A 20455-nucleotide genomic window follows, 5' to 3' on the forward strand; every position below is an offset into this window, starting at 1 on the left:
TATGGGAGCTATAATGTCTCTGTAACTCTGTGGTCTGTTATGGGAGCTATAATGTCTCTGTAACTCTGTGGTCTGTTATGGGAGCTATAATGTCTCTGTAACTCTGTGGTCTATTATGGGAGCTATAATGTCTCTGTAACTCTGTGGTCTGTTATGGGAGCTATAATGTCTCTGTAACTCTGTGGTCTGTTATGGGAGCTATAATGTCTCTGTAACTCTGTGGTCTGTTATGGGAGCTATAATGTCTCTGTAACTCTGTGGTCTGTTATGGGAGCTATAATGTCTCTAACTCTGTGGTCTGTTATGGGAGCTATAATGTCTCTGTAACTCTGTGGTCTGTTATGGGAGCTATAATGTCTCTGTAACTATGTGGTCTGTTATGGGAGCTATAATGTCTCTGTAACTCTGTGGTCTGTTATGGGAGCTATAATGTCTCTAACTCTGTGGTCTGTTATGGGAGCTATAATGTCTCTGTAACTCTGTGGTCTGTTATGGGAGCTATAATGTCTCTGTAACTCTGTGGTCTGTTATGGGAGCTATAATGTCTCTGTAACTCTGTGGTCTGTCATGGGAGCTATAATGTCTCTCTAACTCTGTGGTCTGTTATGGGAGCTATAATGTCTCTGTAACTCTGTGGTCTGTTATGGGAGCTATAATGTCTCTAACTCTGTGGTCTGTTATGGGAGCTATAATGTCTCTGTAACTCTGTGGTCTGTTATGGGAGCTATAATGTCTCTGTAACTCTGTGGTCTGTTATGGGAGCTATAATGTCTCTAACTCTGTGGTCTGTTATGGGAGCTATAATGTCTCTGTAACTCTGTGGTCTGTTATGGGAGCTATAATGTCTCTGTAACTCTGTGGTCTGTTATGGGAGCTATAATGTCTCTGTAACTCTGTGGTCTGTTATGGGAGCTATAATGTCTCTAACTCTGTGGTCTGTTATGGGAGCTATAATGTCTCTGTAACTCTGTGGTCTGTTATGGGAGCTATAATGTCTCTAACTCTGTGGTCTGTTATGGGAGCTATAATGTCTCTGTAACTCTGTGGTCTGTTATGGGAGCTATAATGTCTCTGTAACTCTGTGGTCTGTTATGGGAGCTATAATGTCTCTGTAACTCTGTGGTCTATTATGGGAGCTATAATGTCTCTGTAACTCTGGTCTGTTATGGGAGCTATAATGTCTCTGTAACTCTGGTCTGTTATGGGAGCTATAATGTCTCTAACTCTGGTCTGTTATGGGAGCTATAATGTCTCTGTAACTCTGGTCTGTTATGGGAGCTATAATGTCTCTGTAACTCTGTGGTCTGTTATGGGAGCTATAATGTCTCTGTAACTCTGTGGTCTGTTATGGGAGCTATAATGTCTCTGTAACTCTGTGGTCTATTATGGGAGCTATAATGTCTCTGTAACTCTGTGGTCTGTTATGGGAGCTATAATGTCTCTGTAACTCTGTGGTCTGTTATGGGAGCTATAATGTCTCTGTAACTCTGTGGTCTGTTATGGGAGCTATAATGTCTCTGTAACTCTGTGGTCTGTTATGGGAGCTATAATGTCTCTAACTCTGTGGTCTGTTATGGGAGCTATAATGTCTCTGTAACTCTGTGGTCTGTTATGGGAGCTATAATGTCTCTGTAACTCTGTGGTCTGTTATGGGAGCTATAATGTCTCTGTAACTCTGTGGTCTGTTATGGGAGCTATAATGTCTCTAACTCTGTGGTCTGTTATGGGAGCTATAATGTCTCTGTAACTCTGTGGTCTGTTATGGGAGCTATAATGTCTCTCTAACTCTGTGGTCTGTTATGGGAGCTATAATGTCTCTGTAACTCTGTGGTCTGTTATGGGAGCTATAATGTCTCTCTAACTCTGTGGTCTGTTATGGGAGCTATAATGTCTCTGTAACTCTGTGGTCTGTTATGGGAGCTATAATGTCTCTAACTCTGTGGTCTGTTATGGGAGCTATAATGTCTCTGTAACTCTGTGGTCTGTTATGGGAGCTATAATGTCTCTGTAACTCTGTGGTCTGTTATGGGAGCTATAATGTCTCTAACTCTGTGGTCTGTTATGGGAGCTATAATGTCTCTGTAACTCTGTGGTCTGTTATGGGAGCTATAATGTCTCTGTAACTCTGTGGTCTGTTATGGGAGCTATAATGTCTCTGTAACTCTGTGGTCTGTTATGGGAGCTATAATGTCTCTAACTCTGTGGTCTGTTATGGGAGCTATAATGTCTCTGTAACTCTGTGGTCTGTTATGGGAGCTATAATGTCTCTAACTCTGTGGTCTGTTATGGGAGCTATAATGTCTCTGTAACTCTGTGGTCTGTTATGGGAGCTATAATGTCTCTGTAACTCTGTGGTCTGTTATGGGAGCTATAATGTCTCTGTAACTCTGTGGTCTATTATGGGAGCTATAATGTCTCTGTAACTCTGGTCTGTTATGGGAGCTATAATGTCTCTGTAACTCTGGTCTGTTATGGGAGCTATAATGTCTCTAACTCTGGTCTGTTATGGGAGCTATAATGTCTCTGTAACTCTGGTCTGTTATGGGAGCTATAATGTCTCTGTAACTCTGTGGTCTGTTATGGGAGCTATAATGTCTCTGTAACTCTGTGGTCTGTTATGGGAGCTATAATGTCTCTGTAACTCTGTGGTCTATTATGGGAGCTATAATGTCTCTGTAACTCTGTGGTCTGTTATGGGAGCTATAATGTCTCTGTAACTCTGTGGTCTGTTATGGGAGCTATAATGTCTCTGTAACTCTGTGGTCTGTTATGGGAGCTATAATGTCTCTGTAACTCTGTGGTCTGTTATGGGAGCTATAATGTCTCTAACTCTGTGGTCTGTTATGGGAGCTATAATGTCTCTGTAACTCTGTGGTCTGTTATGGGAGCTATAATGTCTCTGTAACTCTGTGGTCTGTTATGGGAGCTATAATGTCTCTGTAACTCTGTGGTCTGTTATGGGAGCTATAATGTCTCTAACTCTGTGGTCTGTTATGGGAGCTATAATGTCTCTGTAACTCTGTGGTCTGTTATGGGAGCTATAATGTCTCTCTAACTCTGTGGTCTGTTATGGGAGCTATAATGTCTCTGTAACTCTGTGGTCTGTTATGGGAGCTATAATGTCTCTCTAACTCTGTGGTCTGTTATGGGAGCTATAATGTCTCTGTAACTCTGTGGTCTGTTATGGGAGCTATAATGTCTCTAACTCTGTGGTCTGTTATGGGAGCTATAATGTCTCTGTAACTCTGTGGTCTGTTATGGGAGCTATAATGTCTCTGTAACTCTGTGGTCTGTTATGGGAGCTATAATGTCTCTAACTCTGTGGTCTGTTATGGGAGCTATAATGTCTCTGTAACTCTGTGGTCTGTTATGGGAGCTATAATGTCTCTGTAACTCTGTGGTCTGTTATGGGAGCTATAATGTCTCTGTAACTCTGTGGTCTGTTATGGGAGCTATAATGTCTCTAACTCTGTGGTCTGTTATGGGAGCTATAATGTCTCTGTAACTCTGTGGTCTGTTATGGGAGCTATAATGTCTCTAACTCTGTGGTCTGTTATGGGAGCTATAATGTCTCTGTAACTCTGTGGTCTGTTATGGGAGCTATAATGTCTCTGTAACTCTGTGGTCTGTTATGGGAGCTATAATGTCTCTGTAACTCTGTGGTCTATTATGGGAGCTATAATGTCTCTGTAACTCTGGTCTGTTATGGGAGCTATAATGTCTCTGTAACTCTGGTCTGTTATGGGAGCTATAATGTCTCTAACTCTGGTCTGTTATGGGAGCTATGGGAGGTATGGTCACTAAACAACAATAGTAATGACATCATCTGTCCTCCAGGAGGAGGTATGGGTCACTAAACAACAATAGTAATGACATCATCTGTCCTCCAGGAGGAGGTATGGGTCACTAAACAACAATAGTAATGGCATCATCTGTCCTCCAGGAGGAGGTATGGGTCACTAAACAACAATAGTAATGACATCATCTATCCTCCAGGAGGAGGTGTGGGTCACTAAACAACAATAGTAATGACATCATCTGTCCTCCAGGAGGAGGTATGGGTCACTAAACAACAATAGTAATGACATCATCTGTCCTCCAGGAGGAGGTGTGGGTCACTAAACAACAATAGTAATGACATCATCTGTCCTCCAGGAGGGGGCAAACTACCTTCCCTCCAGGACACCTACACCACCCGATGTCACAGGAAGGCCATAAAGATCATCAAGGACATCAACCACCCGAGCCACTGCCTGTTCACCCCGCTATCATCCAGAAGGCGAGGTCAGTACAGGTGCATCAAAGCTGGGACCGAGAGACTGAAAAACAGCTTCTATCTCAAGGCCATCAGACTGTTAAACAGCCACCACTAACATTGAGTGGCTGCTGCCAACACACTGACACTGACTCAACTCCAGCCACTTTAATAATGGGAATTGATGGGAAATGATGTAAATATATCACTAGCCACTTTAAACAATGCTACCTTATATAATGTTACTTACCTTACATTATTCATCTCCTATGCATACGTATATACTGTACTCTATATCATCGACTGTATCCTTATGTAATACATGTATCACTAGCCACTTTAACTATGCCACTTTGTTTACATACTCATCTCATATGTATATACTGTACTCGATACCATCTACTGTATCTTGCCTATGCTGCTCTGTACCATCACTCATTCATATATCCTTATGTACATATTCTTTATCCCCTTACAAGACAGTAGTTTTGGAATTGTTAGTTAGATTACTTGTTATTACTGCATTGTCGGAACTAGAAGCACAAGCATTTCGCTACACTCGCATTAACATCTGCTAACCATGTGTATGTGACAAATAAAATTTGATTTGATTTGATTTGATTTGAGGAGGAGGTATGGGTCACTAAACAACAAGGCCACATGAGTTAAGTTACAGTTATAATAGTCATTCTACAGAGTACATAAATATGTTCTGTCTGAATACAGAATCAAACAGTACAGTAGACTGTTACATCATACAGTACAGTAGACTGATACATCATACAGTACAGTAGACTGCTACATCATACAGTACAGTAGACTGCTACATCATACAGTACAGTAGACTGATACATCATACAGTACAGTAGACTGCTACATCATACAGTAGACTGCTACATCATACAGTACAGTAGACTGCTACATCATACAGTACAGTAGACTGTTACATCATACTGTACAGTAGACTGTTACATCATACAGTATACTTTTACATCGTACAGTAGACTGTTACATCATACAGTACAGTAGACTGTTACATCATACAGTACAGTAGACGGCTACATCATACAGTACAGTAGACTGCTACATCATACAGTACAGTAGACTGTTACATCATACAGTACAGTAGACTGTTACATCATACAGTACAGTAGACTGCTACATCATACAGTACAGTAGACTGTTACATCATACAGTAGACTGCTACATCATACAGTACAGTAGACTGTTACATCATACAGTACAGTAGACTTTTTTCACACTCAACACTTTCCTGTGTGGATCAAGAATGGTCAACCACCCAAAAGATATCCAGCCAACTTGATACAAGTGGGAAGCATTGGAGTCAACATGGGCCAGCATCCCTGTGGAACGCTTTCATCAACTTCTAGAGTCCATGCCCCGATGATGACTTGAGGCTGTTCTGAGGGCAAAACGGGGTGCAATTCCATATTGGGAATCTTAGGTTCCTAATGTTTTGTCCACTCAGTGTAGATGTAGGACAGAATCATTATACTGTTCAAGGAAAAGTAATGATATCATTTGTCCTTCAGGAGGAGGTAATGGGTCACTAAACAACAATAGTAATGACATCATCTGTCCTCCAGGAGGAGGTATGGTCACTAAACAACAATAGTAATGACATCATCTGTCCTCCAGGAGGAGGTATGGGTCACTAAACAACAATAGTAATGACATCATCTGTCCTCCAGGAGGAGGTATGGGTCACTAAACAACAATAGTAATGACATCTGTCCTCCAGGAGGTATGGTCACTAAACAACAATAGTAATGACATCTGTCCTCCAGGAGGTATGGGTCATTAAACAACAATAGTAATGACATCATCTGTCCTCCAGGAGGAGGTATGGGTCACTAAACAACAATAGTAATGGCATCATCTGTCCTCCAGGAGGAGGTATGGGTCACTAAATAACAATAGTAATGACATTATCTGTCCTCCTGGAGGAGGTATTGGGTCACTAAACAACAATAGTAATGACATCATCTGTCCTCCAGGAGGAGGTATTGGGTCACTAAACAACAATAGTAATAACATCATCTGTCCTCCAGGAGGAGGTATTGGGTCACTAAAAAACAATAGCAATGACATCATCTGTCCTCCAGGAGGAGGTATTGGGTCACTAAACAACAATAGTAATAACATCATCTGTCCTTCAGGAGGAGGTATTGGGTCACTAAACAACAATAGTAATGACATCATCTGTCCTCCAGGAGGAGGTATTGGGTCACTAAACAACAATAGTAATGACATCATCTGTCCTCCAGGAGGAGGTATTGGGTCACTAAAAAACAATAGCAATGACATCATCTGTCCTCCAGGAGGAGGTATTGGGTCACTAAACAACAATAGTAATAACATCATCTGTCCTTCAGGAGGAGGTATTGGGTCACTAAACAACAATAGTAATGACATCATCTGTCCTCCAGGAGGAGGTATTGGGTCACTAAACAACAATAGTAATGACATCATCTGTCCTCCAGGAGGAGGTATGGGTCACTAAACAACAATAGTAATGACATCATCTGTCCTCCAGGAGGAGGTATGGGTCACTAAACAACAATAGTAATGACATCTGTCCTCCAGGAGGTATGGTCACTAAACAACAATAGTAATGACATCTGTCCTCCAGGAGGTATGGGTCATTAAACAACAATAGTAATGACATCATCTGTCCTCCAGGAGGAGGTATGGGTCACTAAACAACAATAGTAATGGCATCATCTGTCCTCCAGGAGGAGGTATGGGTCACTAAATAACAATAGTAATGACATTATCTGTCCTCCTGGAGGAGGTATTGGGTCACTAAACAACAATAGTAATGACATCATCTGTCCTCCAGGAGGAGGTATTGGGTCACTAAACAACAATAGTAATAACATCATCTGTCCTCCAGGAGGAGGTATTGGGTCACTAAAAAACAATAGCAATGACATCATCTGTCCTCCAGGAGGAGGTATTGGGTCACTAAACAACAATAGTAATAACATCATCTGTCCTTCAGGAGGAGGTATTGGGTCACTAAACAACATTAGTAATGACATCATCTGTCCTCCAGGAGGAGGTATTGGGTCACTAAACAACAATAGTAATGACATCATCTGTCCTCCAGGAGGAGGTATTGGGTCACTAAAAAACAATAGCAATGACATCATCTGTCCTCCAGGAGGAGGTATTGGGTCACTAAACAACAATAGTAATAACATCATCTGTCCTTCAGGAGGAGGTATTGGGTCACTAAACAACAATAGTAATGACATCATCTGTCCTCCAGGAGGAGGTATTGGGTCACTAAACAACAATAGTAATGACATCATCTGTCCTCCAGGAGGAGGTATGGGTCACTAAACAACAATAGTAATGACATAATCTGTCCTCCAGGAGGAGGTATGGGTCACTAAACAACAAGGCCACATGAGTTAAGTTACAGTCATAATAGTCATTCTACAGAGTACATAAATATTTTGTGTCTGAATACAGAATCAAACAGTACAGTAGACTGTTACATCATACAGTACAGTAGACTGATACATCATACAGTACAGTAGACTGCTACATCATACAGTACAGTAGACTGTTACATCATACAGTAGACTGCTACATCATACAGTACAGTAGACTGCTACATCATACAGCAGACTGCTACATCATACAGTAAAGTAGACTGCTACATCATACAGTACAGTAGACTGTTACATCATACAGTACAGTAGACTGTTACATCATACAGTACAGTAGACTGATACATCATACAGTAGACTGATACATCATACAGCAGACTGCTACATCATACAGTACAGTAGACTGTTACATCATACAGTACAGTAGACTGTTACATCATACAGTACAGTAGACTGTTACATCATACAGTACAGTAGACTGTTACATCATACAGCAGACTGCTACATCATACAGTACAGTAGACTGTTACATCATACAGTACAGTAGACTGTTACATCATACAGTACAGTAGACTGCTACATCATACAGTAGAGTGCTACATCATACAGTAGACTGCTACATCATACAGTACAGTAGACTGTTACATCATACAGTACAGTAGACTGTTACATCATACAGTACAGTAGACTGCTACATCATACAGTACAGTAGACTGCTACATCATACAGTACAGTAGACTGATACATCATACAGTACAGTAGACTGATACATCATACAGTACAGTAGACTGATACATCATACAGTAGACTGCTACATCATACAGTACAGTAGACTGCTACATCATACAGTACAGTAGACTGTTACATCATACAGTACAGTAGACTGTTACATCATACAGTAGAGTGCTACATCATACAGTAGAGTGCTACATCATACAGTACAGTAGACTGCTACATCATACAGTACAGTAGACTGCTACATCATACAGTAGAGTGCTACATCATACAGTAGACTGCTACATCATACAGTAGACTGTTACATCATACAGTACAGTAGACTGTTACATCATACAGTACAGTAGACTGCTACATCATACAGTACAGTAGACTGCTACATCATACAGTACAGTAGACTGCTACATCATACAGTACAGTAGACTGATACATCATACAGTACAGTAGACTGATACATCATACAGTAGACCGCTACATCATACAGTACAGTAGACTGCTACATCATACAGTACAGTAGACTGATACATCATACAGTACAGTAGACTGATACATCATACAGTACAGTAGACTGCTACATCATACAGTAGAGTGCTACATCATACAGTAGACTGCTACATCATACAGTAGACTGTTACATCATACAGTACAGTAGACTGCTACATCATACAGTACAGTAGACTGCTACATCATACAGTACAGTAGACTGCTACATCACACAGTACAGTAGACTGCTACATCCCACAGTACAGTAGACTGTTACATCATACAGTACAGTAGACTGCTACATCATACAGTACAGTAGACTGTTACATCATACAGTACAGTAGACTGCCAATTCATACAGTACAGTAGACTTTTACATCATACAGTAGACTGATACATCATACAGTACAGTAGACTGATACATCATACAGTACAGTAGACTGCTACATCATACAGTACAGTAGACTGTTACATCATACAGTACAGTAGACTGTTACATCATACAGTACAGTAGACTGTTACATCATACAGTAGACTGATACATCATACAGTACAGTAGACTGTTACATCATACAGTAGACTGCTACATCATACAGTACAGTAGACTGCTACATCATACACCAGACTGCTACATCATACAGTAAAGTAGACTGCTACATCATACAGTACAGTAGACTGTTACATCATACAGTACAGTAGACTGTTACATCATACAGTACAGTAGACTGATACATCATACAGTAGACTGATACATCATACAGCAGACTGCTACATCATACAGTACAGTAGACTGTTACATCATACAGTACAATAGACTGTTACATCATACAGTACAGTAGACTGTTACATCATACAGTACAGTAGACTGTTACATCATACAGTAGAGTAGACTGTTACATCATACAGTACAGTAGACTGCCAATTCATACAGTACAGTAGACTTTTACATCATACAGTAGACTGATACATCATACAGTACAGTAGACTGATACATCATACAGTACAGTAGACTGCAACATCATACAGTACAGTAGACTGTTACATCATACAGTACAGTAGACTGTCACATCATACAGTACAGTAGACGGCTACATCATACAGTACAGTAGACTGTTACATCATACAGTACAGTAGACTGATACATCATACAGTACAGTAGACTGTTACATCATACAGTAGACTGCTACATCATACAGTACAGTAGACTGTTACATCATACAGTACAGTAGACTGTTACATCATACAGTACAGTAGACTGTTACATCATACAGTACAGTAGACTGCTACATCACACAGTACAGTAGACTGTTACATCATACAGTACAGTAGACTGTTACATCATACAGTACAGTAGACTGCTACATCATACAGTACAGTAGACTGTTACATCATACAGTACAGTAGACTTTTTTCACACTCAACACTTTCCTGTGTGGATCAAGAATGGTCAACCACCCAAAAGATATCCAGCCAACTTGATACAAGTGGGAAGCATTGGAGTCAACATGGGCCAGCATCCCTGTGGAACGCTTTCATCAACTTCTAGAGTCCATGCCCCGATGATGACTTGAGGCTGTTCTGAGGGCAAAACGGGGTGCAATTCCATATTGGGAATCTTAGGTTCCTAATGTTTTGTCCACTCAGTGTAGATGTAGGACAGAATCATTATACTGTTCAAGGAAAAGTAATGATATCATTTGTCCTTCAGGAGGAGGTAATGGGTCACTAAACAACAATAGTAATGACATCATCTGTCCTCCAGGAGGAGGTATTGGGTCACTAAACAACAATAGTAATGACATCATCTGTCCTCCAGGAGGAGGTATGGTCACTAAACAACAATAGTAATGACATCATCTGTCCTCCAGGAGGAGGTATTGGGTCACTAAACAACAATAGTAATGATATCATCTGTCCTCCAGGAGGAGGTATTGGGTCACTAAACAACAATAGTAATGACATCATCTGTCCTCCAGGAGGAGGTATTGGGTCACTAAAAAACAATAGCAATGACATCATCTGTCCTCCAGGAGGAGGTATTGGGTCACTAAACAACAATAGTAATAACATCATCTGTCCTTCAGGAGGAGGTATTGGGTCACTAAACAACAATAGTAATGACGTCATCTGTCCTCCAGGAGGAGGTATTGGGTCACTAAACAACAATAGTAATGACATCATCTGTCCTCCAGGAGGAGGTATGGGTCACTAAACAACAATAGTAATGACATAATCTGTCCTCCAGGAGGAGGTATGGGTCACTAAACAACAAGGCCACATGAGTTAAGTTACAGTCATAATAGTCATTCTACAGAGTACATAAATATTTTGTGTCTGAATACAGAATCAAACAGTACAGTAGACTGTTACATCATACAGTACAGTAGACTGATACATCATACAGTACAGTAGACTGCTACATCATACAGTACAGTAGACTGTTACATCATACAGTACACTGCTACATCATACAGTACAGTAGACTGATACATCATACAGTACAGTAGACTGTTACATCATACAGTACAGTAGACTGCTACATCATACAGCAGACTGCTACATCATACAGTAAAGTAGACTGCTACATCATACAGTACAGTAGACTGTTGCATCATACAGTAAAGTAGACTGCTACATCATACAGTACAGTAGACTGATACATCATACAGTAGACTGATACATCATACAGCAGACTGCTACATCATACAGTACAGTAGACTGTTACATCATACAGTACATTAGACTGTTACATCATACAGTACAGTAGACTGTTACATCATACAGTACAGTAGACTGTTACATCATACAGCAGACTGCTACATCATACAGTACAGTAGACTGTTACATCATACAGTACAGTAGACTGCTACATCATACAGTAGAGTGCTACATCATACAGTAGACTGCTACATCATACAGTACAGTAGACTGTTACATCATACAGTACAGTAGACTGTTACATCATACAGTACAGTAGACTGCTACATCATACAGTACAGTAGACTGATACATCATACAGTACAGTAGACTGTTACATCATAGAGTACAGTAGACTGCCAATTCATACAGTACAGTAGACTTTTACATCATACAGTACAGTAGACTGCAACATCATACAGTACAGTAGACTGTTACATCATACAGTACAGTAGACGGCTACATCATACAGTACAGTAGACTGTTACATCATACAGTACAGTAGACTGCTACATTGTACAGTACAGTAGACTGTTACATCATACAGTAGACTGCTACATCATACAGTACAGTAGACTGTTACATCATACAGTACAGTAGACTGTTACATCATACAGTACAGTAGACTGCTACATCATACAGTACAGTAGACTGTTACATCATACAGTACAGTAGACTGTTACATCATACAGTACAGTAGACTGTTACATCATACAGTACAGTAGACTGCTACATCACACAGTACAGTAGACTGTTACATCATACAGTACAGTAGACTGTTACATCATAAAGTACAGTAGACTGCTACATCATACAGTACAGTAGACTGTTACATCATACAGTACAGTAGACTTTTTTCACACTCAACACTTTCCTGTGTGGATCAAGAATGGTCAACCACCCAAAAGATATCCAGCCAACTTGATACAAGTGGGAAGCATTGGAGTCAACATGGGCCAGCATCCCTGTGGAACGCTTTCATCAACTTCTAGAGTCCATGCCCCGATGATGACTTGAGGCTGTTCTGAGGGCAAAACGGGGTGCAATTCCATATTGGGAATCTTAGGTTCCTAATGTTTTGTCCACTCAGTGTAGATGTAGGACAGAATCATTATACTGTTCAAGGAAAAGTAATGATATCATTTGTCCTTCAGGAGGAGGTAATGGGTCACTAAACAACAATAGTAATGACATCATCTGTCCTCCAGGAGGAGGTATTGGGTCACTAAACAACAATAGTAATGACATCATCTGTCCTCCAGGAGGAGGTATGGTCACTAAACAACAATAGTAATGACATCATCTATCCTCCAGGAGGAGGTATGGTCACTAAACAACAATAGTAATGACATCATCTGTCCTCCAGGAGGAGGTATTGGGTCACTAAACAACAATAGTAATGACATCATCTGTCCTCCAGGAGGAGGTATTGGGTCACTAAACAACAATAGTAATGACATCATCTGTCCTCCAGGAGGAGGTATGGTCACTAAACAACAATAGTAATGACATCATCTGTCCTCCAGGAGGAGGTATTGGGTCACTAAACAACAATAGTAATGACATCATCTGTCCTCCAGGAGGAGGTATGGGTCACTAAACAACAATAGTAATGACATAATCTGTCCTCCAGGAGGAGGTATGGGTCACTAAACAACAAGGCCACATGAGTTAAGTTACAGTCATAATAGTCATTCTACAGAGTACATAAATATTTTGTGTCTGAATACAGAATCAAACAGTACAGTAGACTGTTACATCATACAGTACAGTAGACTGATACATCATACAGTACAGTAGACTGCTACATCATACAGTACAGTAGACTGTTACATCATACAGTACAGTAGACTGCTACATCATACAGTACAGTAGACTGTTACATCATACAAAAGACTGCTACATCATACAGTACAGTAGACTGCTACATCATACAGCAGACTGCTACATCATACAGTAAAGTAGACTGCTACATCATACAGTACAGTAGACTGTTACATCATACAGTACAGTAGACTGATACATCATACAGTAGACTGATACATCATACAGCAGACTGCTACATCATACAGTACAGTAGACTGTTACATCATACAGTACAGTAGACTGTTACATCATACAGTACAGTAGACTGTTACATCATACAGTACAGTAGACTGTTACATCATACAGTACAGTAGACTGTTACATCATACAGCAGACTGCTACATCATACAGTACAGTAGACTGTTACATCATACAGTACAGTAGACTGTTACATCATACAGTACAGTAGACTGCTACATCATACAGTAGAGTGCTACATCATACAGTAGACTGCTACATCATACAGTACAGTAGACTGTTACATCATACAGTAGACTGATACATCATACAGCAGACTGCTACATCATACAGTACAGTAGACTGTTACATCATACAGTACAGTAGACTGTTACATCATACAGTACAGTAGACTGTTACATCATACAGTAGAGTGCTACATCATACAGTACAGTAGACTGCTACATCATACAGTACAGTAGACTGCTACATCATACAGTACAGTAGACTGTTACATCATACAGTACAGTAGACTGTTACATCATACAGTACAGTAGACTGTTACATCATACAGTACAGTAGACTGTTACATCATACAGTACAGTAGACTGTTACATCATACAGCAGACTGCTACATCATACAGTACAGTAGACTGATACATCATACAGTACAGTAGACTGATACATCATACAGTACAGTAGACTGATACATCATACAGTAGACTGCTACATCATACAGTACAGTAGACTGCTACATCATAGAGTAGACTGATACATCATACAGTACAGTAGACTGTTACATCATACAGTAGACTGATACATCATACAGCAGACTGCTACATCATACAGTACAGTAGACTGCTACATCATAGAGTAGACTGTTACATCATACAGTACAGTAGACTGCTACATCATACAGTACAGTAGACTGCTACATCATACAGTACAGTAGACTGCTACATCATACAGTACAGTAGACTGATACATCATACAGTAGACTGCTACATCATACAGTACAGTAGACTGCTACATCATAGAGTAGACTGATACATCATACAGTATACTGATACATCATACAGTACAGTAGACTGCTACATCATACAGTACAGTAGACTGCTACATCACACAGTACAGTAGACTGCTACATCCCACAGTACAGTAGACTGTTACATCATACAGTACAGTAGACTGCTACATCATACAGTACAGTAGACTGTTACATCATACAGTACAGTAGACTGCCAATTCATACAGTACAGTAGACTTTTACATCATACAGTACAGTAGACTGCTACATTATACAGTAGACTGATACATCATGCAGCAGACTGATACATCATACAGTAGACTGACACAGATATAGTCTACAGCTCATATCCTATATTAGTGGGTTAGGGTCTCTGACTGTAGTCTACAGCTCATGTTCTATATTAGTGGGTTAGGGTCTCTGACTGTAGTCTACAGCTCATATCCTATATTAGTGGGTTAGGGTCTCTGACTGTAGTCTACAGATCATATTAGTGGGTTAGGGTCTCTGACTGTAGTCTACAGCTCATATTAGTGGGTTAGGGTCTCTGACTGTAGCCTACAGCTCATGTTCTATATTAGTGGGTTAGGGTCTCTGACTGTAGTCTACAGCTCATATTAGTGGGTTAGGGTCTCTGACTGTAGTCTACAGCTAATATTAGTGGGTTAGGGTCTCTGACTGTAGTCTACAGCTCATGTTCTATATTAGTGGGTTAGGGTCTCTGACTGTAGTCTACAGCTCATATTAGTGGGTTAGGGTCTCTGACTGTAGTCTACAGCTCATATTAGTGGGTTAGGGTCTCTGGCTGTAGTCTACAGCTCATGTTCTATATTAGTGGGTTAGGGTCTCTGACTGTAGTCTACAGCTCATGTTCTATATTAGTGGGTTAGGGTCAGATGGGGCTTCAGGTTTAAACTTCATCAAATATATTTGGGCTGTTGTGGATGAGTTTTCAGCAATTGCGGTGCGGGTGAACAAACAGCAGGTAATAGAATTTTACCCATCATCAATCTACACACAGTACCTCATAAAGACAGAAAACTGAAATATTACATAAGTAAATGTAATATTTTTCATAAATGTGCTAAAATGTCAAAAAAACTGTTTTTGCTGTGTCATTATGGGGTACTGTGATGTCATTATGGGGTACTGTGATGTCATTATGGGGTACTGTGATGTCATTATGGGGTAATGTGATGTCATTATGGGGTACTGTGATGTCATTATGGGGTAATGTGATGTCATTATGGGGTACTGTGATGTCATTATCGGGTACTGTGATGTAATTATGGGGTACTGTGATGTCATTATGGGGTACTGTGATGTCATTATGGGGTACTGTGATGTCATTATGGGGTACTGTGATGTCATTATGGGGTAATGTGATGTCATTATGGGGTACTGTGATGTAATTATGGGGTAATGTGATGTCATTATGGGGTACTGTGATGTCCTTATGGGGTGCTGTGATGTCATTTTAGGGTACTCTGATGTCATTATGGGGTACTGTGTGTAGATTTTATTTAACAAGGCAAGTCAGTTAGGAACAAATTCTTATTTACAATGACCGCCTACCCCGGTCAAACCTTCCCATAACTTGGAAAATGCTGGGCCAATTGTGAGCTGCCCTATGGGACTCCCGATCACGGACGGTTATGATACAGCCCGGGAAAGCAGAGAGGCTGTTCAGTGCTCCCACTCCCAGTCCCAGTCCCAGTCCCAGTCCCAGTCCCAGCTATAGCAGAGAGGCTGTTCAGTGCTCCCAGTCCTAGTCCCAGTCCCAGCTATAGCAGAGAGGCTGTTCAGTGCTCCCAGTCCCAGCTATAGCAGAGAGGCTGTTCAGTGCTCCCAGTCCCAGTCCCAGTCCCAGCTATAGTAGAGAGGCTGTTCAGTGCTCCCAATCCTAGTCCCAGTCCCAGTCCCAGCTATAGCAGAGAGGCTGTTCAGTGCTCCCAGTCCCAGCTATAGTAGAGAGGCTGTTCAGTGCTCCCAGTCCCAGCTATAGTAGCGAGGCTGTTCAGTGCTCCCAGTCCCAGTCCCAGCTATAGCAGAGAGGCTGTTCAGTGCTCCCAGTCCCAGCTATAGTAGAGAGGCTTTTCAGTGCTCCCAGTACGAGCTATAGCAGAGAGGCTGTTCAGTGCTCCCAGTCCCAGTCCCAGTCCCAGCTATAGCAGAGAGGCTGTTCAGTGCTCCCAGTCCCAGCTATAGTAGAGAGGCTGTTCAGTGCTCCCAGTCCCAGCTATAGTAGAGAGGCTGTTCAGTGCTCCCAGTCCTAGTCCCAGTCCCAGTCCCAGCTATAGCAGAGAGGCTGTTCAGTGCTCCCAGTCCCAGCTATAGTAGAGAGGCTGTTCAGTGCTCCCAGTCCCAGCTATAGTAGAGAGGCTGTTCAGTGCTCCCAGTCCCAGTCCCAGCTATAGCAGAGAGGCTGTTCAGTGCTCCCAGTCCCAGCTATAGTAGAGAGGCTGTTCAGTGCTCCCAGTACCAGCTATAGTAGAGAGGCTGTTCAGTGCTCCCAGTCCCAGTCCCAGTCCCAGCTATAGCAGAGAGGCTGTTCTGTGCTCCCAGTCCCAGTCCCATCTATAGTAGAGAGGCTGTTCAGTGCTCCCAGACCCAGCTATAGCAGAGAGGCTGTTCAGTGCTCCCAGTCCCAGCTATAGTAGAGAGGCTGTTCAGTGCTCCCAGTCCCAGCTATAGTAGAGAGGCTGTTCAGTGCTCCCAGTCCCAGTCCCAGCTATAGTAGAGAGGCTGTTCAGTGCTCCCAGTCCCATCTATAGTAGAGAGGCTGTTCAGTGCTCCCAGTCCCAGCTATAGCAAAGAGGCTGTTCAGTGCTCCCAGTCCCAGCTATAGTAGAGAGGCTGTTCAGTGCTCCCAGTCCCAGCTATAGTAGAGGCTGTTCAGTGCTCCCAGTCCCAGCTATAGTAGAGAGGCTGTTCAGTGCTCCCAGTCCCAGCTATAGTAGAGAGGCTGTTCAGTGCTCCCAGTCCCAGCTATAGCAGAGTGGCTGTTCTGTGCTCCCAGTCCCAGCTATAGCAGAGAGGCTGTTCAGTGCTCCCAGTCCCAGCTATAGCAGAGAGGCTGTTCAGTGCTCCCAGTCCCAGCTATAGCAGAGAGGCTGTTCAGTGCTCCCAGTCCCATCTATAGTAGAGAGGCTGTTCAGTGCTCCCAGTCCCATCTATAGTAGTGAGGCTGTTCAGTGCTCCCAGTCCCATCTATAGTAGAGAGGCTGTTCTGTGCTCCCAGTCCCAGCTATAGCAGAGAGGCTGTTCAGTGCTCCCAGTCCCAGCTATAGCAGAGAGGCTGTTCTGTGCTCCCAGTCCCAGCTATAGCAGAGAGGCTGTTCAGTGCTCCCAGTCCCAGCTATAGCAGAGAGGCTGTTCAGTTCTCCCAGTCCCATCTATAGTAGAGAGGCTGTTCAGTGCTCCCAGTCCCAGCTATAGTAGAGGCTGTTCAGTGCTCCCAGTCCCAGCTATAGTAGAGAGGCTGTTCAGTGCTCCCAGTCCCAGCTATAGTAGAGAGGCTATTCAGTGCTCCCAGTCCCAGCTATATCAGAGAGGCTGTTCAGTGCTCCCAGTCCCAGCTATAGCAGAGAGGCTGTTCAGTGCTCCCAGTCCCAGCTATAGTAGAGAGGCTGTTCAGTGCTCCCAGTCCCATCTATAGTAGAGAGGCTGTTCAGTGCTCCCAGTCCCAGTCCCAGCTATAGCAGAGAGGCTGTTCAGTGCACCCAGTCCCAGTTTTAGTAGAGAGGCTGTTCAGTGCTCCTAGTCCCAGCTATAGTAGAGAGGCTGTTCTGTGCTCCCAGTCCCATCTATAGTAGAGAGGCTGTTCAGTGCTCCCAGTCCCATCTATAGTAGAGAGGCTGTTCTGTGCTCCCAGTCCCAGCTATAGTAGAGATGCTGTTCTGTGCTCCCAGTCCCATCTATAGTAGAGAGGCTGTTCAGTGCTCCCAGTCCCATCTATAGTAGAGAGGCTGTTCAGTGATCGCAGTCCCATCTATAGCAGAGAGGCTGTTCAGTGCTCCCAGTCCCATCTATAGTAGAGAGGCTGTTCAGTGCTCCCAGTCCCAGCAATAGTAGAGAGGCTGTTCAGTGCTCCCAGTCCCAGCTATAGTAGAGAGGCTGTTTTGTGCTCCCAGTCCCAGCTATAGCAGAGAGGCTGTTCAGTGCTCCCAGTCCCAGTCCCAGCTATAGTAGAGAGGTTGTTCAGTGCTCCCAGTCCCAGCTATAGCAGAGAGGCTGTTCAGTGCTCCCAGTCCCAGCTATAGCAGAGAGGCTGTTCTGTGCTCCCAGTCCCAGCTATAGCAGAGAGGCTGTTCAGTGCTCCCAGTCCCAGCTATAGCAGAGAGGCTGTTCTGTGCTCCCAGTCCCAGCTATAGCAGAGAGGCTGTTCAGTGCTCCCAGTCCCAGCTATAGCAGAGAGGCTGTTCAGTTCTCCCAGTCCCATCTATAGTAGAGAGGCTGTTCAGTGCTCCCAGTCCCAGCTATAGTAGAGGCTGTTCAGTGCTCCCAGTCCCAGCTATAGTAGAGAGGCTGTTCAGTGCTCCCAGTCCCAGCTATAGTAGAGAGGCTATTCAGTGCTCCCAGTCCCAGCTATATCAGAGAGGCTGTTCAGTGCTCCCAGTCCCAGCTATAGCAGAGAGGCTGTTCAGTGCTCCCAGTCCCAGCTATAGTAGAGAGGCTGTTCAGTGCTCCCAGTCCCATCTATAGTAGAGAGGCTGTTCAGTGCTCCCAGTCCCAGTCCCAGCTATAGCAGAGAGGCTGTTCAGTGCACCCAGTCCCAGTTTTAGTAGAGAGGCTGTTCAGTGCTCCTAGTCCCAGCTATAGTAGAGAGGCTGTTCTGTGCTCCCAGTCCCATCTATAGTAGAGAGGCTGTTCAGTGCTCCCAGTCCCATCTATAGTAGAGAGGCTGTTCTGTGCTCCCAGTCCCAGCTATAGTAGAGATGCTGTTCTGTGCTCCCAGTCCCATCTATAGTAGAGAGGCTGTTCAGTGCTCCCAGTCCCATCTATAGTAGAGAGGCTGTTCAGTGATCGCAGTCCCATCTATAGCAGAGAGGCTGTTCAGTGCTCCCAGTCCCATCTATAGTAGAGAGGCTGTTCAGTGCTCCCAGTCCCAGCAATAGTAGAGAGGCTGTTCAGTGCTCCCAGTCCCAGCTATAGCAGAGAGGCTGTTCAGTGCTCCCAGTCCCAGCTATAGTAGAGAGGCTGTTCAGTGCTCCCAGTCCCAGCTATAGTAGAGAGGCTGTTCAGTGCTCCCAGTCCCAGCTATAGCAGAGAGGCTGTTCAGTGCTCCCAGTCCCATCTATAGTAGAGAGGCTGTTCAGTGCTCCCAGTCCCAGCTATAGTAGAGAGGCTGTTTTGTGCTCCCAGTCCCAGCTATAGCAGAGAGGCTGTTCAGTGCTCCCAGTCCCAGTCCCAGCTATAGTAGAGAGGTTGTTCAGTGCTCCCAGTCCCAGCTATAGCAGAGAGGCTGTTCAGTGCTCCCAGTCCCAGCTATAGCAGAGAGGCTGTTCTGTGCTCCCAGTCCCAGCTATAGCAGAGAGGCTGTTCAGTGCTCCCAGTCCCAGTCCCAGCTATAGCAGAGAGGCTGTTCAATGCTCCCAGTCCCAGCTATAGTAGAGAGGCTGTTCAGTGCTCCCAGTCCCAGCTATAGCAGAGAGGCTGTTCTGTGCTCCCAGTCCCAGTTATAGCAGAGAGGCTGTTCAGTGCTCCCAGTCCCAGCTATAGCAGAGAGGCTGTTCAGTGCTCCCAGTCCCAGCTATAGTAGAGAGGCTGTTCAGTCCTCCCAGTACCAGCTAT

The 20455-nt window shown here is 43.2% G+C and overlaps 2 long non-coding RNA genes across 2 annotated transcripts; both read left to right on the plus strand.

Annotated features, from left to right (window-relative positions):
• The first annotated feature begins 7069 nt into the window (after positions 1 to 7069).
• LOC118943864 lies at positions 7070 to 7767 on the plus strand. Its single transcript, XR_005039171.1, has 2 exons — positions 7070 to 7556; positions 7611 to 7767. It is a non-coding gene; the product is annotated as an uncharacterized LOC118943864 (long non-coding RNA).
• A 5309-nt stretch (positions 7768 to 13076) lies between these two features.
• On the plus strand, positions 13077 to 13335 carry LOC118943820. Its single transcript, XR_005039099.1, has 2 exons — positions 13077 to 13124; positions 13179 to 13335. It is a non-coding gene; the product is annotated as an uncharacterized LOC118943820 (long non-coding RNA).
• Positions 13336 to 20455: the final 7120 nt, after the last annotated feature.

The sequence above is a fragment of the Oncorhynchus mykiss genome, chromosome 23, assembly GCF_013265735.2.
Source record: "Oncorhynchus mykiss isolate Arlee chromosome 23, USDA_OmykA_1.1, whole genome shotgun sequence".
Taxonomy (NCBI): Eukaryota; Metazoa; Chordata; class Actinopteri; order Salmoniformes; family Salmonidae; genus Oncorhynchus; species Oncorhynchus mykiss.